Source organism: Pinus tabuliformis, chromosome 2_2 (genome assembly GCF_031772625.1).
Source record: "Pinus tabuliformis cultivar Carrire ecotype Pingquan chromosome 2_2, CPIR1, whole genome shotgun sequence".
Classification (NCBI taxonomy): Eukaryota; Viridiplantae; Streptophyta; class Pinopsida; order Pinales; family Pinaceae; genus Pinus; species Pinus tabuliformis.
The window spans coordinates 854,942,604-854,954,810 of NC_142300.1; positions in this window are offsets into that span (position 1 = coordinate 854,942,604).

Consider the following 12,207-nt stretch of genomic DNA (forward strand, 5'->3'; position numbering starts at 1 on the left):
GTTTGTTGTATTTGTGATATTTTAATTAAAGAGCCATATATATGAGTATGAAAAATGTATGAAAAAGGGATCTTAGTGGTTGAAGCAAGTTGGTGCTTGTAGATAAGGGAGATTGGTGTCTCTAACAGGTTGGTGCCTATAAACACGTGAGGGTTGGTGCCTCCAATAACTGGGTGCTTGCAAAAAATGGGGGTTGGTGCCTCTTGTAGGTTGTTGCCTAAAAAAGTCTAATGTAAATTGGAGATGGTGCCTACATTCACATTGTAATCAAAAGAAGTTTTGTGGTTTTCTCTTGTAAGGGTTTCCACATACATCCCATGTTCGATTTACATGCATTTTCATTCGTGTGTGTATGTGTTCTTTAATTTTGTAAATTGTTAAAAAGTGCTTGATAGTGATTCACCCCCACTCTTAGTATCAACTTAATTTCCAACAAAGTTATTTTTGTTGATCCATTAGGGCAAACCCCTCCCCACCCCCCTATCGAACCTCCTACCACTCCTAAAATGTGAACTAATAGTTGATGGAGTAATTGCCAACGAAAATTGGAGTAATTTCACCATTGGGAGAATTTATCATCTCTTTTTAAAACAAACAAACAAAAAAGAATAAAGAAAAATCATAAGTTTCCATTATTTTCTAAAATGGATCATCTTAAAAAAAAGAAAAAAATCTTCCTAAAAATTGCCCATTTTTTTGGAAATTATTTAACATCTTTAGAAATTAGAATAATTTTACAAAATATTGCCAAACATTTTGTAGTTGGCATTTTTAAGAATTAATAAGATTCACCAAGGTTTCTACAATTTAATATACATATGGATCCTTAAATCCTTTTTAGATGATTATTTTTTGTTTTTGTTTTGTTACGGAGATATTAATATGTTGAATCTAATTAGCATAGTCATATAAATTTAATGGTTGGTAAAGGTTGATAAGCATTAATTCATAATAAGTTAATTGGATTTTTCCAAAGTGGTTGGGAGGTAGGAAAGGAATCCTCCCCATCCAAGTTTAATTCCCGCAAGTGACATGATGAATGTGATGAATGTTTACAGCATGAATAATATATGCATATTCCTCATACAGAATATACAACGTTGTACATGAAAAAAAAATAACACCATTATAACACCATGGGTATATCCAGTAGCATGTAAGCTAGATATACCAGTAATTTATGACTTAGCAAGAGTCGAGACTCCAAGAAAGAGGGAGAGCCTACTCCATGAGCCTTAATGGCTAAAGATGCCCCCCTTGGAATTTGATACCAAGGGACAAGATAATATTCCATTGTGCCCACCACAAGAGGAAACATCATCATTATTATTATTATTATTAATGATTAAAAAATTAATATATATGTTAAACAAATATACATTAAAAAAGAGAGTAATAAGATTCTTAATCATGGAGATTCACCTATACTTTATAATGGAAATTTTGGTGTAGCGGCTATAACACCCTCCAAAATTTTGGCCTACATCCAATTTTGGAGCCTTCCTTGGGGTATTCCTTGATGTTTGCAAGCACTCAGGCTCATCCCATGAGCTCATGTGGAGTCTTTACACCCTCCTCGCTTGACCATTCATCGGACATCTTTTTGCATGTTGGTCACAATGTCATGCTTACAGCCATGTTCTGGCTATGCACAAAGTCTGTCTTCATGTGTAGAAGTTGTATTCGCTATGTAAGCATTTGTCACATTTACACACGAAGTTGTATGCACCGTCGCGCAAGTGTTGTCATGGTCGTTCAATGGTCCATCACAAGTGTCGTGCTTGTCGCTCGCACCATTGATCAGTCACACTGAGTGTATGTTGTCTTGATGGTTTGAGGCGTCTTGTCGTCAAGTCATGTTGAGTGTGTGTTTGCAAGGTCATGCATGTACGAAGTCACTCGTTCACACACTTAGTCATTTTGCTTAAGTTATTTCGACCAGACCAACCCCAACAACCAGACATCTGTTGAGCTGCATTGTGCATTTTCAGCCGTCAATGAACATGTATTGCTGCCCAGAATTGCGTAGAGCTTGAGGCTACCTCCCAGGTAGTTTGCACTGCGCAATCCTGGAATCGACTCGACTCATTGTCACCCAGAACAATGCAGAAGTTTCCCAAAAATCCATCTAAATTTATGTTGCCCACAAGTAACATCAACCAAGTCTCGAGCTGGTCAACCAAAGAGTTTGACCGGGCAGTGACCTCGAGCCTCACTCCTCCAAAAAATTGTGCAAAAGCTGCCAAGCATGCCCGCTTCTGCTAAATGAAGAAACTGCGCAAACATGTCAGACAGACACACACTGCCTGTCACTACATTGGCCTAAAAGATTGCGCAGTTTTTCCAGCCAGTCACCCTGTCAGCTGACTTGTTGCTCATCCTGAAAACTACACAATTTTCATGAGCAATCTTCCAGCTGCCAGCATCCTGTTCATCTCAGAAACTGTGCAGGGATGTCTAGCAGGCCAACCTCCCAGATTTGCATAGTTTTTGCGAGCAGCCTCCTGTTTCCAGCTCCCCAGAGAAATTACACAGTTTTTGTTGCTAGTCTCCCCTTGATGCCTACACTGTACCCCTGAAAAAATTGCGTAAATCTGCCCTCCAGTCGAGCCAGACCCCACAAATAGTCACTATTGATTCGAATTGTCCACCTCAACCTCCCAGTGACCTCTACACAATTTTCATTAATAGTTCCTGGAGCCTGCATCCCAAATTGAAATGTGCCTTGCGCAGTTTCAGAGCCTTGTCCTCTCTCCAGGTCACCTGCATTCGAAATTAAAAGACAATGCATCATGGTAGACTAGGAGATTTCTGGAGTTGATGTCATCTCGTCATGAGTGATTGCAAATACAGGTACATGGATGAGACATGGCGTGATGATGAATGAGATGAACAAGGAGCGCATGCAAGGAGACTTGTTCGTGAACAGACAAACACATGGAGCATGCCAAAGTACAAGCGAAAGAGAGACATGCATGTGCAACATCAAGCGAACACCAAGACCATCGAAGACTCCACACACCTTGCCATGCAAAGGTGAAGCTATGATACACCAAGAGCACATCCATCACTCAACAACACTGCAGCTCGACATGCACACCAACAACAACATGAATATACCAACTTTGTCATGTAGAGTCATGTCACGAGCCATCTCAGCCACATCACTATTGTGGGCCATATTGTTGTAATCAATGTAATGTAATGTGGAAGTCCAAGAGACCCACATGTAAATCTGAAGAGTCATGTAAAGTTGAAGAGTCATGTAAGTTAAACAGTCATGAGGGAAGTCAAACAGTCACAAGGGCCAATTTTACCCTTGGCTATAAATACCCCTCATTTGTACATGCAAAAGACTTTTCACCTTGGCTCCTCCCACAGAGCCTTGAGAGTCTGTAATATTTTCGTTGAGGAGAGAGCAATGGCTCCAATGCCTTGCTATTGGGGTTAGTGATGTAATGGTGTACGGATGTGTCTTGGAACTTTTGCTTAATTCAAAACCCTATTAACAGGACAACACGTTTTCATACATGTATTTTATTCGTTTGTAAGACTCTTCTTTGGACGCTTGTAATGCATGTTGCTTTAACTTGTATTAATACAATTGAACTATTTCAATTGTTTTAGTACATATATTATTGGAAATGTGTTGTATCAGACGCTAATGCTGTCTCACCTGTGTGGGCTATCCCGTCGGACACTTGACAGATTCGTTCTTGTAAACTTGTAACAACACCTGTTGCACTCGTGTGGACTATTCCGTTGGGTGTTGTGCGTGCTATCTGTTCACCTTGTGTTTGTGATTTTCACATTCGTGTGGGCTACCCCATCAGAAGTTACGCATGTCCTATTGTGTTGTGTGTCTCTAACGGAGTTGGGACTATTCCCTTTCAACCTGAGACTCACTTCCACCTTCTCCCTCTGTAGTGAAAGAACTCTGACGTAAGCAACACTAAGCACTCACCAGGCATGTGAACCTCATTGTTTGAAGACAAAGAAAACCACTCTCACATGCTAACAAGCAAGAGCTAAGGCATATCTTTAAGATAATTGAAACCGGGCGATCGTACCGGATGGGACTCTTACACCAAACGGTGTGAGGTTTAGTTGGGACATCATACCAGGGAAATCTCTAGAATGTTGGTGAGTCCAACACTATCAACATTTCTAACACTAGAAGGAGGGCCAGATGACAAGCTGAGCTCGTTACATCTGGTTTGAATCTCTTACCAAATGGATCATACATAATTCGTGTTCCGGGGGTGTTTCTCTCATTTCTCCCTTAATCAACTATCAATCCCTGATGATCTTCTCAATCACTTGTCCTTGTTAAAGTTTGACTGTGAGGATAGAACTTCTGTAACCAAACATATTTATGCTTTTCTTCATTTCTGTGAATCTCATGAAATCGATAGTGAATATCTTGTTTGCGTACTTTTCTTCCTCACCCTTGAAGGTCGTGTTAATCGATGGTGTCATACCTTGCCCCCTACTTCTGTCCATTCCCTTCTCACTCTCCTCAAGGAGCTCCATCAAGCCTTCGACAAGTATAACCACCAAGATGTTGATGAAAGAATCTCTAGTTTAAGAATGAAGCCTGGCAAATTAGTTGAAGACTTTACTACCCACTTTCTTCACCTCTGTCACGAAATTCCTGAACAATTTTTGGACCTTGACTTCGTGAGCCAAGAGTTGAAACGCTTGGTTCATGTCTCCCGAAATGGTGAACCTCCTAATTTCCCTTCTTCCTCGACTCTTGCGGATCATGAGACCCATCAGTTTGCAGAGGAGGAGCCCAACACCCCATTTGTTCATTGTCCTCCTCCCTTTCTAGTCTCAAAGCGGGTGCCCCCTTGTAGTGGTCGCAAAGCTAAGAAATCTGCGCAAAGGGTGTCCCCTTGCAGTGGTCGCAAAGCTGAGAAATTTGCGCAGCATGTTCCCAACCCATCTTCTCAATCGTCTCCCGCTACCATGGAGGAAATTCTAGAATGACTCAGAAAGCCTATGGTGAAGATTCATTCCTCCATTCCGCAAGAGGACATCATCGTTCATAACCCAAGTCTTGAGTCTAATCTGCGTCTCTGCTATCCTCCATCATCTACAAGCCATGACTCCTTGTACCATGACTCGCTTGATCAATCCACTTCACAAGCTAGCTGCATGCATTCTCTTGATTCTCAAGCTGTTGGCTCAAGTTGCAGTCATGTGCAAGGCAGTCTCATTATACAGGAGGAGGAGTAGGAAGGTGAAGACACAATCAATTCCTCTTCTATGTTTCAAAATGGTTCACATCAAGACATTGAGCTTCCATTCTTGATCGACTCTCAATCCGCTAATCTTGGTGAAACATCATGCACAATTAATTCTTTCAATCAACCTCCAGTCTTGGGTTGTCATCACTCACATGCTTTCGTATTTTGTGATGAAGGCCCAAGCACATGATGTGATATGTTGTTCTCTCATGTACACTCTAACCCAGATATGGATTAAGCACCAATCAAAGCAAACATCCATATCAAAACTTCCTTTGCACCTCACTTGCACGTGTCCTACCATTCACAACGCATCTACGTGCGACAAAGATACTCCCTATTGTCTTGTTTCCTCATCTAATGAATTATCTCTGCGATCGATACCAGATAGTGAGGCTGTCCATGATGAGAACAATCTCAATGCACAAAACTCTTCCCACTCGTCATCATCTTGTGTGTTGCATGAAGACAACTCATCAAGTCAACTTGCTGAAGCTGGAAAATTTGATGAGGTATGTGACAGAGATGGCTTCCATCCTAAGAGCAGTTTTGAAATCAGCAACAACAACCATCCTCAAGCCATGCATGATCTGGTTCACATCTCAAAATGAAAATTTTCAATTCTAGAAAGTTCTGGGACGTGCCAGGGAGTCGAGGCACTTCAACATCTGTTGATGGTTATGTCAGGACCTCGCGACTCTGGTAAGCCCCTTGAACCAAATCAAATCTCGTTTCTCACGCACAATCCGTCTATCTACATGGTTGCACTCAACGTGGATCCCCGTGTAAAAAATATTTACTATTCCGGGTGTGATATTTCAAAATTTCAAATTTTCACTAATGACCGAATCCACGAGTCTGTTATAGCGTGTCCGTCTTCATGCACTTCTCTTACATCCAATTTGGGTTGGGAGCATCTGTCTCTCATGCAATCATGGAATTGTGAAGTTGATCATCTCAAAGACTATCTTTGTCCGGAATCATACTTATCAGATGTTCTCTCTCATGATCAGCTCCTTGGTCTTCTTGCGAATCTTGCACTTCAAATCTGCCCACTCATCACACCAGCAATATCCCTGTGTGATGACAAGCGCACAAGCTATCACGCGAATCAAGTTCCTCTCATTTCACCACACCCCAACTGGCTTCACATAGTCACAGTGTTGGTATCCTTCCTACATTCCTATGATGACCATGATACCTGCGCAATTTTTCACCAGTTGCAGGTGGGTGTTCTGCCACATCTAGTGCAAAGCGAGCTTGGTTCCATCATTTAGAGTGTTCACAAGATTGTCCACAAATCTTCTATGTTCATGTCAAACTAGGAATCTAGCATCTTGATCAACTCGTCTAATTAATTAATTAATTAATTTTATTTTATTTTTATTAATTTTATTTTTTATTTTTTTCTTGGGTGACTGTCATGCAGTTTATCATTTTCCCAATAGTACATCCAATGACAGTTGCTTCATGCATTATGTTCTTCATCGTGTAACATCTTTCTCCTCATACTTATGTTAAGCAGGTGAGGCACTTCAGCTTACGTTGATGGCTATGACAGGTCCTCACTGTCTTAACATGACCAATGAGAATGATCAGATCTATCTATCCATACCAAATTCCCATCGTGATCCCCTCTCTCGAATTAGGAACCCATCCTATCAAAGATCACGAGTCTTTCAAAACAACCATCACAAATTTTATGATCCAATCGCTGAATGGATGGAACAATCTAGCTTGGCGAGTCATGTTGCAAGTAACAAGCTTCAATACTTCCTCGCACTCGTTAAGAAAATTGGTGCAGAAGAACACAAACTCGCAAGAGGCCTTCAAGGTTTGTTGAAAAACGATAGTCATTGAAGAGGTAAGTGTGTGTGTTGGGTGGTTGTGACACATCTTTTTGCCCTCATGCGAGACTTCTCTCATGTGTAAGTTTGTCAAGTTTTAGTATTTTCTATTGCACACTATTTTTTATTTGTTTTAATCACCTGTATTTTTGTGGTCGTAGGTCGGGTATGCCTATGATGGCTTCACTGGAAATTTCATTTCACGTAACCCCGACTGTTTAGCATAGAAGTAGGAGTAGTGTTTGCTTTCTTACTTGTCTTTGCTTTCTGGCTTGCATGTTTGTTAGCTTGATGACTTAGTTTGGTTTGTTTGCTTTCTCGCTTTGCTTGCTTATTATCTTTTCGCTTTACTTTACTATTTTTGCTTCCCTTTGTTTTGTTTGCCTAATATCATGCTATTTTTGGTTTTGCCAATAAGTGCAGCCTTCTACTAAGTTCTGGCTTTTGAATGAGTATGTGGTTGAGATCCAAGGAGTCTTCTGACACTGCAGCACTTGGCTAGTCCTGTGTTTGTCTTCTTTGTACTTGGTTGTAACCTTCGACGATGAAGTCTTGATGGAAAATACGAGGCGTTTGCAAGGGAAGCTTGGGTCCAACCATGAACCTGTGTCCACACTGGTAAACCCCGTGCCTGTACTCAGCCTTCCGCTTTGTGTGTTCAAGCTCATCCAACTGGTAGAAACGGATAAGGGGAAAATATAAATGAGCAAACTTGTGTTAGAGGTCTTACATGCTTCTCTGAAGGAACAATCTCTTCTACTTTCAATAAGTCAGGATCCCTCTTCCGCCCTAAAAATAAATAAGTGCCTATGCATTGTCGTCTTGAAAAATACAAAGGCGAAATAAGAGAAAGGCTTCCTGTGCAGAGAGGTGAAGCATGCAACTCCACTGGGGTATTGACCAGGCTCACTGGCAGTGGAGCAATGCATGTGTTCCTGTGTGATTCTGTCGTGGTATTGTTAAGGCATATTGGCAACATATTAATACTATAGATGAAAACTTAAACTCTGTTTTTTTTTTTTTTTTTTTTTTTTTTTTTTTTTTAACTCGCAAGCCAAACTACCCTTCCCGATTTCAAACACTATGATCAAGCTGAAACTTGTTGTTGTGTTTGATTGAGTTGGCGAAAGGTGAACCATGCTTGTCCATGGGGTAAGTGGGAAAGCCGAAGTAACTCGCACAACGATTCAATACTCCTTGAAAGACCAAGGCCCTGTGTTGTCAATGGACCAAAATAGAGAAGTTGGAATTCAACCACTATGTTGCAAAGGGTTGTAGCGGCTGCAACACCCTCCAAAATTTTGGCCTGCATCCAATTTTGGAGCCTTCCTTAGGGTTTTCCTTGATGTTTGCAAGCACTCGGGCTCATCCTGTTAGCTCGTTTTGAGTCTTTGCACCCTCCTCACGTGACTGTTCATCGAACAACTTTTTGCATGTTGGTCACAATGCCATGCTTGCAACCATGTTCTTGCTACGCACAAACTTCGTCTTCGTGTGTACAAGTTGTATTCGCTATGTAAGCATCTGTCACACTTACACACAAAGTTGTAAGCACCATCGTGCAAGTGTCGTCATAGTTGTTCAACAATCTATCACGATTGTCACTCTTATCACTTGCACTGCCAGTCAGTCACATTGAGTGTATGTTTTCTTAATGGTTCGAGGCGTCTTGTTGACAAGTCATGTTGAGTGTGTGTTTGCAAGGGTCATGCATGTATGAAGTCACTCATTCACACACTTAATCATTTTTCTGAAGCTATGTAGACAGGACCAACCCCAATAGGTGGACCTCGGCTGATCGGCACTGTGCAGTTTCAACCCTCAGTGAACTTGTACCACTACCCATAATTGAGTAGAGCTTCAGGCTACCTCCGAGGCAGTTTGCATTGCACAATCCTGTAATCGATTCGACTGACTGTCACCTAGAACAATGCATAATTTTCGCAGCAAGCCATCTCAATTTGCGCTGCTCGCAAGCAACATCAACCAAGCCTCTAGCTATTCAATCGAAGAGTTTGACCGGGGCAGTGACTCGGGCCTCACTCCTCCAAAAAATTCGGCAAAAGATGCCATGCATGCCCGCTTCTGTTGAATGAAGAAATTGTGTAGACATGTCGTACAGACACTCGTTGTCTGTCACTGCACTGGCCTAAAAACTTGCACAATTTTTCTAGCCAGTCACCCTGTCAGCCGACCTACTACTCATCCTAAAAACTGCACATTTTTTATGAGAAGTCTCCCAGCTACCCAGCATCTCACTCAGCTCAAAAACTGCGTAGGAATGTCCAACAGGCTAGCCTCCTAACATTGCACAGATTTTGCCAGCATCCTCTTGCAACCCATTGCCAGCTCCCTAGAAAAATTGCGCAATTTGTGCCAGTAGCCTCCTGCAACCCGCTGCCAACTCCCCAGAGAAATTGCGCAGTTTTTGCTGCAAGTCTCCCCTTGCTGCCTGCACTGTCTCCTTGAAAAAATTACGTAGATCTGCCCTCTAGCCAAGCTCGACCCCACATAAATGACTGCTGATCCAAATGGCCCATCTCAACCTCCTAGTGACCTTTGCGCAATTTTCATGGACAATGCCCGAAGCCCGCATCCCGAATTAAAATGTGCCTTGCACAGTTTCAGAGCCTTGTCCTCTCTCCCGGTTGCCTTCATCCGAAAGCGAAAGACAATGCATCATGGTAGACTAGGATATTTCTGGATTTGATGTTGTCTCGTCATGAGTGATTGTAAATACAGGTTCATGGATGAGACATGGCGTGATGACGATCAAGATGAACAAGGAGCACATGCAAGGAGACTTGTTCGTGGATGAACAAACACATGGAGCATAAAGTACAAGTGAAGGAGAGACATGCACGTGCAACATCAAGCGAACACCAAGGCCATTGAAGACTCTGCACACCTTGCCATGCAGAGGTGAAGCTATGATACACAAGAGCACTTCCATCACTCAACAACATTGCAGCTCGACATGCACACCACCAACAACATAAACATACCATCTCTATTGTGTCGAGTCATGTCATGAGTCACGTCAGCCACATCACTACTGTGGGGCATACTGTTGTAATCAATGTAATGTAACGTGGAAGTCCAAGAGACCCACATGTAAATCTAAAGAGTCATGTAAAGTTGAAGAGTCATGTAAGTCAAACAGTCACGAGGGAAGTCAAACAGTCACAAGGGCCAGTTTTACCCTTGGCTATAAATACCCCTCATTTGTACATGCAAAAGACTTTTCACCTTGGCTCCTCCCACATAGCCTTGAGAGTCTATAATCTTTTCTTTGAGGAGTGAGCAGTGGCTCCAACGCCCCGCTATCGGGGTTAGTGATGTAATGGTGTACGGATGTGTCTTGGAACTTTCGCTTAATTCAGAAGCCTGTTAACAAGCCAACATGTTTTCACACATGTATTGTATTCGTTTGTAAGACTATTCTTTGGACGCTTGTAATGCATGTTGCTTTAACCTGTATTAATATAGTTGAACTATTTTGGTTGTTTTAGTACATATGCTATTGGAAATGTGTTGTATCAGTTGCTAACGCTGTCTTGTCCGTGTGGGCTATCCTGCCAGACACTCGACAAATTCATTCTTGTAAACTTGTTATAACGGCCGTCGCACTATTGTGGACTATTCCGCAGGGTGTTGTGCGTGCCATCTATTTACCTTGTGTTTGTGACTTCCCCATCAGTGTGGACTACTCCGCCAGAAGTTGCGCATGTCTTGTTGTGCTGTGTGTCTCTAGCAGAATTGGGACTATTCCCTTTCAACCTAAGACTCATTTCCACCCTCTCCCTCTGTAGTGAAAGAACTCTGACACAAGTGACACTAAGCACTCACCAGACAACAAACCTCGATGTTAGAAGACAAAGAAAACCACTCTCACCTGTTAACAAGCAAGAGCTAAGGCATATCTTTGAGATAATGGCAATCGAGCCACCGTACCGGATGGGACTCCTACACCAAACGGTGTGAAGTCTAGTTGGGACTTCATACCGAGGAGATCCACTAAATGTTGGTGGGCCCAACACCGTCAATAGATTCTTAATAGGCTTTGTTACAATATGATGACTTATTAATACCACATGTCTAAACAAACATAACTTATTTCATATGGCATGCACTCATATGACAATTTTTTTTAATTAATGAATTTAATTAAAAGAGCAAAATAAACGTAACTACTTTGGAAATAAATCTAAATCTTTGATTTGTATATACTACCAACATAAATCTATCTTAATTCTGAATCTACCAAGAGTTTAGAGGGGTCAAATCTCTTTTCACTCTAAAAATTGTTTACATCTCAAGAGATTTGATCCCTCTTAATGCTTAGTAGACCCAGAGTTAAGATGGATCTATGTTGGTTTAATTTACCCCTTTAAATAAACTATATTCTAATGAATATCATGGATTAATAACATGGGTTTTCATATGCCTAGATCTCAAAAACCACTGGTAACTTGGCCAAGTCAAGTTTACCTTAATTATCTAACAAAAATAATAAAAATAATAATAATAACGTAAAATTCTTATTTTTATTGTTTTAGTTTGAAGTTATTTTTATTTTTATTTTATTTTGACCAAGTCAAAATGTTTATAGGACATTACATTATAACATCTCTACTTTACTGGGCCAGAGAGTGCCTCTCAGTGCAATTAAGAATATTCTATGAAAGTTAAATTCCTACCATCTACCAAATAATTAATGATGATTATAATTCTTGAAGTCTTATTCCAAAATAAACTTTCCTATTGACATAATTAGAAAATGTGAAAGGACAAATTGAACATTATGTTAAAAAGGAATAATTTTTTTCGCAATTGGTTATAATTCTATGATATCTATATATGACATTAAAAGAGTGCGAAATTCTCTCTCTCTTTGTCTCTGTCTCTCTATCTCTCTGTCTCTCTCTGTCTCTGTCTCTGTCTCTCTGTCTCTGTCTCTCTCTCTGTCTCTCTCTCTCTCGCTATATATATATATATATATATATATCATTGAAGAGCCAATTGACACACATGAAACTAGAGTTATTGACTGGTATTAAAAAGTATTAAATGTCTACATAGAAAACCATGAACAACGACTAAATAAA